This window comes from Melospiza georgiana, chromosome 10 (assembly GCF_028018845.1).
Source record: "Melospiza georgiana isolate bMelGeo1 chromosome 10, bMelGeo1.pri, whole genome shotgun sequence".
NCBI classification, from domain to species: domain Eukaryota; kingdom Metazoa; phylum Chordata; class Aves; order Passeriformes; family Passerellidae; genus Melospiza; species Melospiza georgiana.
Genome location: NC_080439.1, coordinates 22973302 through 22985564, shown reverse-complemented (window position 1 = coordinate 22985564; position 12263 = coordinate 22973302). Strand labels below are relative to the sequence as shown.

The following is a 12263-nucleotide window of genomic DNA, read 5'->3' as shown; positions in this document are numbered from 1 at the left end:
TAAGTTTAAGGCCACCGTTCAAGCAAGAAAGCAGACAGACACTTCTTAGGGCACAAAACAGCACCAGCATTACTTTCAAGACCAACACTTTCTGCATTCAACTTCATCCATAATCAAAAGAACAAGTAAAAGCTCTTTAGAGTAATACAACAGTATCACAAAGAATAATGGGGATATTAATTGACTGCCTTGCTGTTCAGTGCTTGACAAGCTAAGTTAACACAATGAATATTTAGGCAGTTTAAAACTTGCACTACAGGGATATAACTGAATGTGGAATGCAGTAAGACAAACCAGTTCAAAATCCCAATAATCCACCATCCTTATAGAGGAATTCTAGGCCATGCAATCAAAACTGGAGACAAAAATTCCTTTTCAGAAACACCTGATTACCTGGTAATTATGATGTGGTAATGTTATGAGTATAATACAGTGTCTACAGGACACTCATGCCAGCTATTACACAAGGCCTTGCTAAGAACATGACGTTCCTTTTAACATAGGCCAACCATAGCAACCCTATGGAAAACACTACAGTTGATCTAGACTAGTGATAATTTACTTGTTCTACTGGCTACCAGTAATCTTCTTGCTTTTAAACCACAACAAATACACCTCATCCCATGGTAACTTGCTCATTTCCTTATTCTTTGAGGGGTGAAAAAAAGATTTTTTTTTTAATGCACTAAAGCGTATTCTAATACTGTAAAGATGTTAGAGAAATAAGGGTGTGGCAAGAACCCAGGAAAAAAGAAAACTGTTTATCAGTCTGTATCTAAGCCAAACGCTTCCTGGTCATAATAAACGTCTGAAGTAGAAGAAGAATCCAGAACTCTACTGCCAATCACTTTCCCCGCTTCATTCTATATTCATACTTTGAGACTAAACTCCACCAACATCTCAGTTTAATAGAAAAGCTTATTAATGTAAGAGCATACTGTTCAGGGAGAGGCTCAAGTAAGTTTATCAAGTAAACTGTGTTGTTACATACTTTAATCTTATGACTAGAAGAAGAAAAAGCAGACAAGGTACTACGCCAAGAGTATGCTGCCTCTTTAATGCCTCTCCGTGGAAATCCAAAATAAGTAACAGTAAATTGTAAAAATAAAAATTACTTGGATTTTCACCGACAGAATTTGTTTGCTAAAAGGAATATAGGAAGTCTATAACAAGTCCCACCAACGGACAAATAAAGAAAGTTTCCAGCAAAACCATGCATTCTTTGAATTATAAATGAAACCAAAAAAACTTGCCAAATCTGAAAAAGTGCACAAAAGCCAAAAACCCTCTTTCCGTGCCTTTGCCTTCTGAACTACATCAAGCCAAACCACTTCTTCATGGGACAGACCATCCTCTTTCACGGCGGTGTTTGACATTTATGACACCCAACTACCCTGAAATACACACTTGAAATGTCCAAAACCTGAAAGTTTTGGTAGACTTTTTTCTTCCACTCCAGGCCAAAGGCCATCTCTTTTGCTCTGTGTGTTACTAGTGAGGTGAGCAACCTGCAGAGTCCAGAATCAGGACTGCACACCTCAGGACAGTGTCGTCACCACAAGACCAACATCCAGCTCTGCACGGAGCAAGGACACAGTCCAGTCCTACAGTGAAACTTCCTCACTTTGCAGAAACAACGCAAGTTTCAGAGACAAAGGCAAAAACAGAAAGATCATAAAAGCACTTAAACATGCACAAGCACAAGCAAGAAGGAACTTGATGTTATAGTGCAACAATGTGGGCACTCTCCCTAACATCAATCAAACTGTGGCTGAAACAATACTGGCAACTTGTAAGGTTTTCTCACTATACTAGTCAGGTTTTTTACTCTACTTCTGACTTGACAGATACTCTTACCACTAGAATCATTAGAGTATTTCCACTTCTTTCCCTTTACTCGTGAAAGCTATTCAATCTCAGATGTCCAAGACAATAAATCTCAAAGTCTTGCATTTGGAAAAGAAAGACATGAGCTTACAAGGAAGATAGAAAAAGACTTCTTATCAGGGCATATGGTGATAGGATGAAAGGCAGTGGTTTGAAACTGCAAGAGGGTAGATTGGACATATGGATGAAACAATTGGACTTAAGGATCTCAGAGGTCTTTTCCTACTTAATGGTTCTGTTTCTTTGATCCGAATCAGTGCACTGTCTCAGCCAAGTTACTTTTTCACTGGACTACACTTACAAAGCACTGTAGTTTCTCAAGTACCTGATACCTCACATCGACCTCCTGGGAGGCCTTTTAAGCTCCTATGGCACACAGAGAAATGCTGTCCCATTATGAAAAGGCTTACCCTATTGCGAAAAGTCAAATGTAAAGCGTCAGCTTGACTGTTACCATGCTGCTCACCTATTTGCATGAAACTGTACTTACATAAAGCGTTTTGTAATCATGCATGTAACACTATGCACCTAATGTGAACAGCAGCACAGCCACACCGTCTCAAGGCACAGACTGTCTTTACAGCTACGGGCACCGCAACAAACAAATGGACAGCACCTGTTGCCTACTCTACCTGTAGCTCGCACATCTCAGCGGCGCTGAGAATGATACCCGCTGCCGCACGGTTCCTCCCGTGGAGCAGCCCGCCCGCCCGGTGGGACCCAGCTCGGTCCCCTCTCGGTGCCCCGGGACACGCGTGCTCTCCGCCGGTTCCCCCACTCCGCACCCCGGGCACAGCCGTGGCCGCAGCCCGCGGCCGGCAGAGCGGAGCCCCGCCGGGGGACCGAGCCCGGCCCCGCTGCCGCCTTCCCCGCTCCGGGCCGGGGCCACCGCCCCCTGCGCGCCCCTGCCCGGCCCCAGCGGCCGCCCCTCGGAGAGCCCCGCTGCCGTCCCGGCCCTGTGGGGGCGGCTGTGCCCCCACTCCCGGGCGCTCTCCCGGTCCAAGGCGGGCGGGGGCCGTGCCGCACTGAGCCCCGCACCCCGCCCCGGGAGCGACTCACAGCCGGCCGCCGCTTCCCTGGCCGCGGTTTCACGGGCAGCGGGGGGGGCGTGTCACAGCCGCCCTTCCGAGGGAGCCCCGCGCGCCCCCGCTGCGGCGGGCCGGGGCCGGCAGCGGGACGGACCCCGCGGCACAAGAGGGACCCGAGCGCGCATCGTCCCGGCAACGGGAGAGCCCCGGCGCGAGGGTTACGTAACCTCGGCCCGGCGGGCGGGGGAGGCGGGAGAGCCCCTGTGCCCCCCGCGGCCGCCGCTCGCCGCCCCCTCCCGTCGCTCCCCGAGGGTCCCCCAGCCCCTTCGGGCCGCGGGGAGCGCGCCCGGCGGGCCCCCACTCACCGCGCACGGCGCGTCCCGCCGGCCCCGCGCCTCCCGGCTCGGGCTTCATACGGGCAGAAACGTGACCGGCCGCCGCGCGCCCGCCCCGCCCGCGCTCCCATTGGCCGCGGCCGCGTGACGCCAGCGAGACGCGCGGGCGGGGGCGGGGCGCGCGCCGCTGCCATTGGCCGCGCGGGCCGCCGCTCACTTTACATAAGCCTCACGTGTGGCACCATGTTTCCACCGACAGCCGCGGCCGCCTCCCGAGCCTGCCTCGCCGCCGGCCCGCCCCTCCCCTCCCCCGCGCCGCCGCCACTGAGGTGCACTCACCGCCGGCCCCCGCGCCGCCTCCCGCCGAAGCCGCGGTAGCTCCGCTCGCCTCCCCTCGCGCCCGCGCCACCGCCGCTACGGGACCGCCGGGCCGGGGAGGATGGATTGGGGGGCAGCGGTCACGTGACGGCCCCGGCGAGAGCGGCTCCGCCCCCGCCCGCTCGGAGCCGCGCGTGACGTGTCGTGCGCGCGCGCGCGGGCGGGCAGCGACCGTTGGCGGCCGGGGCGCGCGCGCGCCGGGGCCCTCAGCGCAGCTCGGGCCGGCCCGAGCGCCCCGCCAGGGCCCCCCGAGCGCTCACGGACACCGGCCGGGCCCGCGCAGGCCCCGCCGCAGCCCCCGGGTCACCCTGCCGCTGCCGATCCGTCCGCTTACATAAGGCAGCGGCGCCCGGATCCCATTTCCTGGTGCTGCCGCCCGCGCTGGGTGCACGCCCTGAAGTTTCGAAAGTGCCCCCGCGGATTGTTCAGGAGGCGCCGGGTCACAAAGCAAAGGGCAGCGCAGGAGAGCGCAGGGCTGCAGCTTTCTCCCGCACCGGCCCGCAGCATCAGCCTGAATATAACTACAGCAGTGATTTAACTAAGAATTTCCGAGCTCTCAAACGTACTGTTCTTGGCAACAGCATTTCCACATGGTAACACGTCACTATGCGATTGCTTTCAGTTCTGACTGTTTAAAGAGTTTTTCATATGTATTAAAATAATATTTCACCCTTGTGTTCAAGCAAAATATTCAGAGACCATTGACACTTCTCATCTCACAGTAAGGAAGAATTTAATGAGTTCTTGTACATTGGTCACACAGATTTTTTCTCAGGCCCCTGCACCAATCCATCCTACACTGGTGAGAGAACCCCATAACCCATTGCTGAACACTTCAGCCTGCTCTAGCCTCCACATCTTCCAAGGCTAGGCAGAGCAGTAGCTGAGAAATTAATGTTAGTGTTAATGTTAGTGTGTGTGTATTCTGAGCTTCCTGTGTCTCCACTGTGGTAGATGGCTTTGCAAAGAGGAACAGAGAATGTGCCACAGCCACGTTCAGGCTTGACAGCATTTTACACTCACTGCATGCAGGCAGTTGCTCCATAGGATGAAACACAGGACAGCCATCAGGGCTTCCACTGTTTATCTGCAAAATGAGGTTAATGCCGCTTCCCTCCCTCAGTGCGGTGTTAAGGATAAGTCCATTAGGTACACAGATATTTATGCTCTGACTGTTACAGAAACAGCCTGCGAGTAAAGGACTGTGGAGTATTTAACTGCTGGGCAGCAGAGGGGGTGGGCAGCGGAAGCATTAGGACCAGATTCTGCAACTGGATTTGTTGCAATGCACAAGTCAGCTTACCAGGATACCATTCTTAGGTTGCACTCCTCTGAGGAGTCTAATTTTAAGATTAATCCTAATTAGGTAGTCTTTTTGTGGTTTGGTCAACCTGTTGTTGGTAGGCCTTCACATCCAGAATTTTACTGTCTTTTTGCAAGTTCTCTGCTTTAGGGTTAAAGGGATGTAGAATAATATTCTTGGTTTCCACGGCATGTTGTTTTTCATGTTAAGTGCCAAAAATACCTGTCCCTGACAGTGTGCTAAGGACTGTGGTCTGTTACCACAGACTCCAACTAAGGCACTTCAACCACAGCAAAACCTTGAGGTCCACGCTGTCCCCCACCCCATGAGAAGGATGGCAAAGCATGGCACTAGAGCTAAATGAGTTCCCAGGACATGCCAGTCCTGGCAGAAGAGTAATCCCCATCACCACAAACAGCCAGTACCTTTCCCACCCTGGTAACTACCAGAGCCATTACTTGAGTTCTGCTTGTTTTAAAGGGATACTAATCAATTGTTTCAGTCAAGCTTATGGGAATAATTTAAAAGTTTTATTCATACCATCTTTTAGTCATCACAGCTTTATATTTAATGTACCAAAAACCAGGGTAAGCTATGTTAGTCAAAATGTGATTATGCACCCTGAACAAGTTCAGTCCAAATTCTGCAACTTCCAGAAAACTGGCACAAGAGAAATCATGTGTGTAGATACAAATTATTCCAGACACCTCCAATTTGAAATAACAAGAGTGGAGGCACATGGCTTCTAAAAGAGTGAATATTGCTATTGACTCATCTACTAAGGAACAAAGCAAAATAAAATTATTGCAAAATTTTATGGGTGCTACATGTTTGTTTTGAAGGTCACTTTGTCTGGTAGGCAGTAGTAAAATACATATATGCACACACAAATGGTTCTCCAGAATATAAAGCTTGTAAGAAAAGCATTAAAATGGTCAGGTTTTTTTCCCAGCTTTGTTTATTTTGTGTGAGTGTGTATGTTCAGTTGTAACTCTTGGAGCATGGCAGAACAAATCACTACTATGTTCAGCCAGCCCTTTGTGTGCCTCGCACACCCGGTCCCCCAGTGGTGCTGCCCCAGGGCGGCGCTGCGCGGCGGGCTGGGCACAGCTCAGGCTCTGCCCAGGGCTGGGGCACAGCTCAGACACAGCTCCGGACACAGCTCAGACACAGCTTGGACACTGCCCAGGGCTGGGGCACAGCTCAGGCTCTGCCCAGGGCTGGGGCACAGCTCGGACACTGCCCAGGGCTGGGCACAGCTCAGACACAGCTCCGGACACAGCTCAGACACTGCCCAGGGCTGGGGCACAGCTCAGGCTCTGCCCAGGGCTGGGCACAGCTCAGACACTGCCCAGGGCTGGGGCACAGCTCGGACATAGCTCGGACACTGCCCAGGGCTGGGCACAGCTCAGGCTCTGCCCAGGGCTGGGCACAGCTCAGACACTGCCCAGGGCTGGGCACAGCTCGGACACTGCCCGGGGCTGGGGCACAGCTCGGACACTGCCCAGGGCTGGGCACAGCTCAGGCTCTGCCAAGGGCTGGGGAACAGCTCGGACACTGCCCAGGGCTGGACACAGCTCGGACACTGCCCAGGGCTGGGGCACAGCTCAGACACTGCCCAGGGCTGGGCACAGCTCCGGACACAGCTTGGACACTGCCCAGGGCTGGGGCACAGCTCGGACACTGCCCAGGGCTGGGGAACAGCTCGGACACTGCCCAGGGCTGGGGAACAGCTCCGGACACTGCCCAGGGCTGGGCACAGCTCGGACACAGCTCGGACACAGCTCGGACACTGCCCAGGGCTGGGCACAGCTCGGACACAGCTCGGACACTGCCCAGGGCTGGGCACAGCTCGGACACAGCTCGGACGCTGCCCAGGCTCTGCCCGGCTCCCTCGTGCGGCCCCGCCGGGAAAATGCTGCTCCTGTGGGACTCCCTATGGATCCCGCTCATTCTCTCACTTCTATCAGTAGATTTTTAGCCACACACGCAAATGCCGAACTTTTTCTCAGCATTCATAAAAAGTAGAATGTTTGCTTAACTGAACCAATTCAGTCAGTTCTGATAAGCAGCAACGTATTGACAGTATCTACATTTTTAAAGGGGAAAAAAATCCAAGTCTTTCAATGTGGAAAATTAATAATTTGAGACCACTAGGAAAACTACCTGAGGAAGTTAGGTAGCTTCCTATTTGCTAAGGAAATAAGTCTCCTCTTTTTCAATATCTATGCTTCCCTATCCACTTGTAGAGGTCTCCTGTTTTAAGATACTCCACAGCATTGACGGAACTGTATATTATTAAAAAAACCAATCAATACTTTACAGCTGGAGCCCACGTCTAATTCTTCATTTCCTAGGTCTAATTACTCACCATTTACAGTGACGCTGACAGTCATTGATTCTTGCAAAGATCCGGAAAGGCTTTTTTTGCTAATGAGCAAAAGTCGTCACTCTTACTCTCCATACAGACAAAAGGGGGAGGAAAGGAAAAAACCCACTATGCCCATTACCAGTAAATATATGGACAGGTTTTTCTAAAAGAATTGGAGGATGTAGGAACAAACTGTAACAAATAGACAGCAATAACATACATGCTTTGATTAAAATGCAGAGGAATGTAAGAAACCCGATGAAGAACTTCAACTCAAGCAGCAAGTTCCTGAAATATGCTGCCATTCAAAAGTCCTTTGCACAAGTGTCTGCTTGTTGCCAGAGAGAAAACCTTTGCTGACAACTTCTGGGGAATGTAGGTTTTCATTCTGTCCCTATTCTTATTAAATTCAGTTTCTCTTGGCAAATGCAGTGTAATTTGATGTTCCAAATATCTTGAAAAGTGGCACATGAAGGAGCCCTGAATTGTTCTTTTAGAAGGATACAAATGGAAGGGGTGTATGTCCCCACTGTACCTCTATGTGCTCATCCCCAAGCTCATGAGCATGATTTTAGAAGCAGACAGCTCAGAGCATTCCAGGTCTGAGATCCTGCTGTTTAGTGTGTATTAGCAACTCATTTTCTGCAGTCAGCCTCACAGAAGGGTGAATGAAGAGAGCTGGAAATTGAACTCACAGTGCTGAAAAGGGGTTTAGAGCTTCCTGCATAACTCACAGAGTGATAGTTTGTGATTTCACGGCCTGCCTCGGGTGATCAAAGTCCTTACACATCCACCAAAAGGAACAGTCCCACCACCTCCACTGAGTTAAAAAGCAGTGATTATGCAACTGTGCTGTTAGTTAGGTTAGGAAACCAACTTGACTGAAAATATCCCATGAAAGAAGTTTTTGGTTGGATTACATCACAGCTGTGGGAGCACAAAAGCCAAACCAAAACAGGATCAAAGAACATTTTTTGAGCTGGAGCGAGGATCCAAGACCAAGAGGAACATCAAATTACAGAGTTAGGCACTTAAAATGAAATTTGCATGTCATTAGATTAGCATAAGAGAGCTAATAAGAGATGTCAAGCAGAAAAGTGCATCCTTATTCTTGCCTACGCTGTTGGATTTATGCATCCTCTTCTGCCCTGATAGAAAGTGATCACATCTTGGTCTTCACCATGCAAAATAATCCAGACATTTATGCCAAAGACAGCTTTCACAGCATTTCTGAGCTGATCTAACATTTCACTTCCATCAAGGGGTTGGCACCACTGCCACCAAGTACTAATGGCTATGTGGTCTTGCTGCTTCCTTGGCCCCTCAGTGAGCCAGTTCAATTTGTTAATCTCTCAGAAAGCTCCCTGGGTTTGTTTTTCTGCCTGTAAGCTACTGAGAAAGTACATTCCTAAGTCCAGGTATGCCATGGACAAGGCATTGAAAAGCTCTTTTAAAGGCAATGAGACTGCAGAAAATATTTCCACAGCTTTTGATACCTGAAGTACCCTCCTTTCTGGATTAAATGTGCCCATATTTAGCAGGTGGTCTTGAGAGACCCAAATTCTTCAACACACACCTGAGCATCCAGGTCTAGGACATGGTGCTGGACCTGTACCACAGTGTATTCCAACCCTTGCCTCCCCACTGGTTCCTAATGCACGCTCTGCATTGAAATCAATGAAATCAGCTCTGCATTTGCTGACCAGAGTCAGTTTACTGCCCTCCATCACGTTTGTGATCTCTTTTTGGCCTCACAGCTGCAGAGGGAAACGTTACCAGTCTCTTACAGGAACACAGAGACAAACCTTGCTTCACAAACAGAATAAGGGTAGAGAGACAACATCTGGGTACTGACTTCCCCACCAGTGAGCATTTATGCAATTTTTATTAAATAATCATTACATAAAGTGTTGGATTAGGTTTTGGCATGGGATTGGAGCTGGATTTGCTCACAGGTAAACTGACAATCGCCGTGCCAGGGAGTTGTGCTGCTGCTCTCAGATTCTGGGAATTGAGGCACCCTCCCTCCTTACTTTGTTTTCATTTTAAACAAATATGATAACATTAACAGATCATAACAGAAACATTTGTAAGAAACTGGATGCTAAGTGGCAAACTAGCTGGAAGTGCTGCAGCTCAGTGACTGCCCTCCCTGCCACAGTCCCAGGCCTGACTCCAGCCAGACTCTCAGCCACTCCTTCCACAACAGTGCTAATTATAGACCGGTGATTTGTGCTTGTTGAGGAAGGAAGAGCCAAATTTCAAATGGGAAAGAGTGTCTTTCTGTATAATTCTGGAGAGTGTCTCTTAATTAAAACCACTTCATTTTCAGATTGGATTTCCCATTACTCCTCTGTGTCAATTAATTTTCCGGCTTTCGTTCACACTTGAGCTGTTTTGAGCTGCTCATTGCTGCTGCTGAAGTCAGAGGAAGCTTGGGTTTGTTTTCAGGACTTTTTGTGTTCAGTGACTGCTCGAGTTTGCTTCAGGAAGAAAACCTGATGTACCTGGTCACACTGCTGAAAACAAAGCAGGGATTTTAATAATCAGGCGTTGCAAAAGTCCCTTGTACTGAGTCAATTTGAGAGACTTCAGTAAACAAAGTTTTACAGATGCTATCAATAAATGGAAGTTTCTGATAAGCAATCAGAAATTGTTTTGGTTTAATTCTAATCAATTAGAAGGAAAAGAGAAAGGACAGCTCACTTTGCACACTGTCATTGAAACACAGAACTGGGGGGCGAAGGATTGATACAAAGTGTGTTTGAATAAATCCCTTTGATATAAACAGCTTTGGCAATTGCTCAAGAGAGTAACTAAACCAAAGGGGGCAGAAATCTTTCCCATCTTTGTGGATTATCTGGTATTTAATTGGTATGAGCTTAACTACAGTCCTTTACTAAGTGCAGCTCCGGGGACAAAATCCTCAACCACCTCGTTTCCTGAGTGTAAAATTTCTTGAGAATGATGTGCCTGGAATATCCTTGGGATTTCTTCCTATCTGTCAGTAGACAATAAATTTAAAATTACCATTTGAATGGGGAGAACCAAACAAGCAGACAAAACAATCACATGAGCCTTTACACAGAAACCAACTAAAATATAGTACTCATTACCATAATGAGATATATTCTATACACTTACAACATGTCATACTTCATTAGCAGTAGAACAACTCTGGAATTCAATGCTTTTGTTGTGTAACTTCACAATAAAAAAAAATCAAAGTAGTTTAAGTCAGTGACTAGAAAAAAATAAAAACCCAAACCAAACTAAACCAAACCCTTACATTTCTTAAAGGAGAATGGTTAAAGGACATTTTAAAAAAGGCAAGAATTAATAATCCTAAGTAATATTAGTTATTTGTTGTTCCTTAGAGGAAAGTGCTACATGAAAGCAAAGGAACTATATTTGAGAAAAATGGAGTAGCCAGAACAAAACAGAAAGATGAAAGAAATCTTACCTTGCCAAAAAAGCCCAATTGTGAGATATGCCTTCCATACACATTTATAAAAATGCTGCTCATGGTTTCTTTGGGTCTGGATGAAGAACTAAGTGAGCATTGGGGTGTCTTTCTTTCCAGTGGGTCTAAAAAACTTATCCAGCCACCTTTCATTCCTTTTATTGATATGGGTAATTTACAATTATCATTTTGTTTCCCCAGCCCTGCTCTCCTACTGTGCATTAGTCAACAGCTGTGGTTGGTAATAATGCCGATAGCTTTTGCTGTCTTCATTTAACACTGAAGAAAGCAGTGCTTGGTTGGGAGACTGATTCCTCTCATGCAGGGATAGCATTCCTGGGCTTTGTAAAGTGAGCACAGTGCAAGGAAGACTTGGAGCACATCTGCATTGTAGTGGCAGCCTGAGAGGGCAGACCCAAGTCAGCCTTGAAGCAGTGGCACTCCCTGGACAGGCACAGAGCTGAGTGGATGCAAAGCCCACCAAGGACCCAAGGAGTGCTGGATCATGGAGCCTGTGGTGCCAGAGCCCTGCTCCAGCTGGGAGCTCACAGCATGGACATATCCCATCCACTTATATATCACAGCACTATGGAGTAGCCAGAACAAAACAGAAAGATGAAAGAAATCTTACCTTGCCAAAAAAGCCTAGTTGTGAGATATGCCTTCCATACACTTCCATACAATTTATAAAAATGCTGCTCTATCTATGGACCTATTTATACAAAATATGCTTGAAAATTGCCCTGGGCCCATCCAAGCACAGCCACTGCTCCTGAGGTGAGTGCATTCCCTTGTTTCCCATTTGGGATGCCACAGCAGTCCTGTACTATCAGTACCGTATTTCTCTATCTGTGGACATATGGTTACTCCACAGTGCTGCTGCTGCCACCCTAACTCTTGGTGCCTTGAAGTGTTTCCTCAGGTGCTGCCCCACTCATGGCACTGCTAGAATGAGGTGCATTTTCCTCTGCAGAAAGACTTTGCACCTTCACTGTGTTGGTTTCCCTATAGCCCCATCTGGGATTCCCTATCAAGGCTTACCTAACTCACCTTAGAGGAGGGTTAAAAGCAAACAGGTGTTTTGATTAAACTTCACAGCTTGTATTTAAATGCTGGGCTAATCTACTTCAGCTGTGGCTGGAATATCCTTGGGATTTCTTCCAACTCTTACAACTCCCCTCGACTCCTTATTCTAGCCCTACTCTCCACTATTCTCATCATGTTCCAATGATGATGTGACATTGTACGAGAAAGCACGTCCCAAGGTCACCATAGGCAGAGAGGATGCTGTCCTACTCTTCAAGGCACTTGAGAAAGCAAACCGAAAAAGGGAATTTTTAAAATGACAGATGAATTTTTTAAATGAAAGATTTTGGACTTCACTGGAACCTAATAACCAGTGAATCAACTTTTCTTGTCGTACACTGACTTACTACTGAGAAAACATCTCCTCAAGTTCTAAAATGCAATTAAAGCTCATTATGTCCCATAAACTTGG

The 12263-nt window shown here is 48.0% G+C and overlaps 1 protein-coding gene across 5 annotated transcripts in view; it reads right to left on the bottom strand.

Moving 5' to 3' along the window:
- Positions 1 to 3608, bottom strand: part of PER2 (period circadian regulator 2) — a 49409-nt gene extending 45801 nt beyond the window's left edge. For 4 of the 5 annotated variants that reach the window (XM_058030807.1, XM_058030810.1, XM_058030809.1 and 1 more), the window contains exon 1: positions 3281 to 3352. The gene's annotated coding sequence lies outside the window, so the exon portion shown is untranslated. Of the gene's footprint in view, positions 1 to 3280; positions 3353 to 3589 lie in introns of those variants that run through there. The other variant, XM_058030808.1, reaches the window with a different exon arrangement.
- Between the last annotated feature and the right edge of the window lie 8655 nt (positions 3609 to 12263).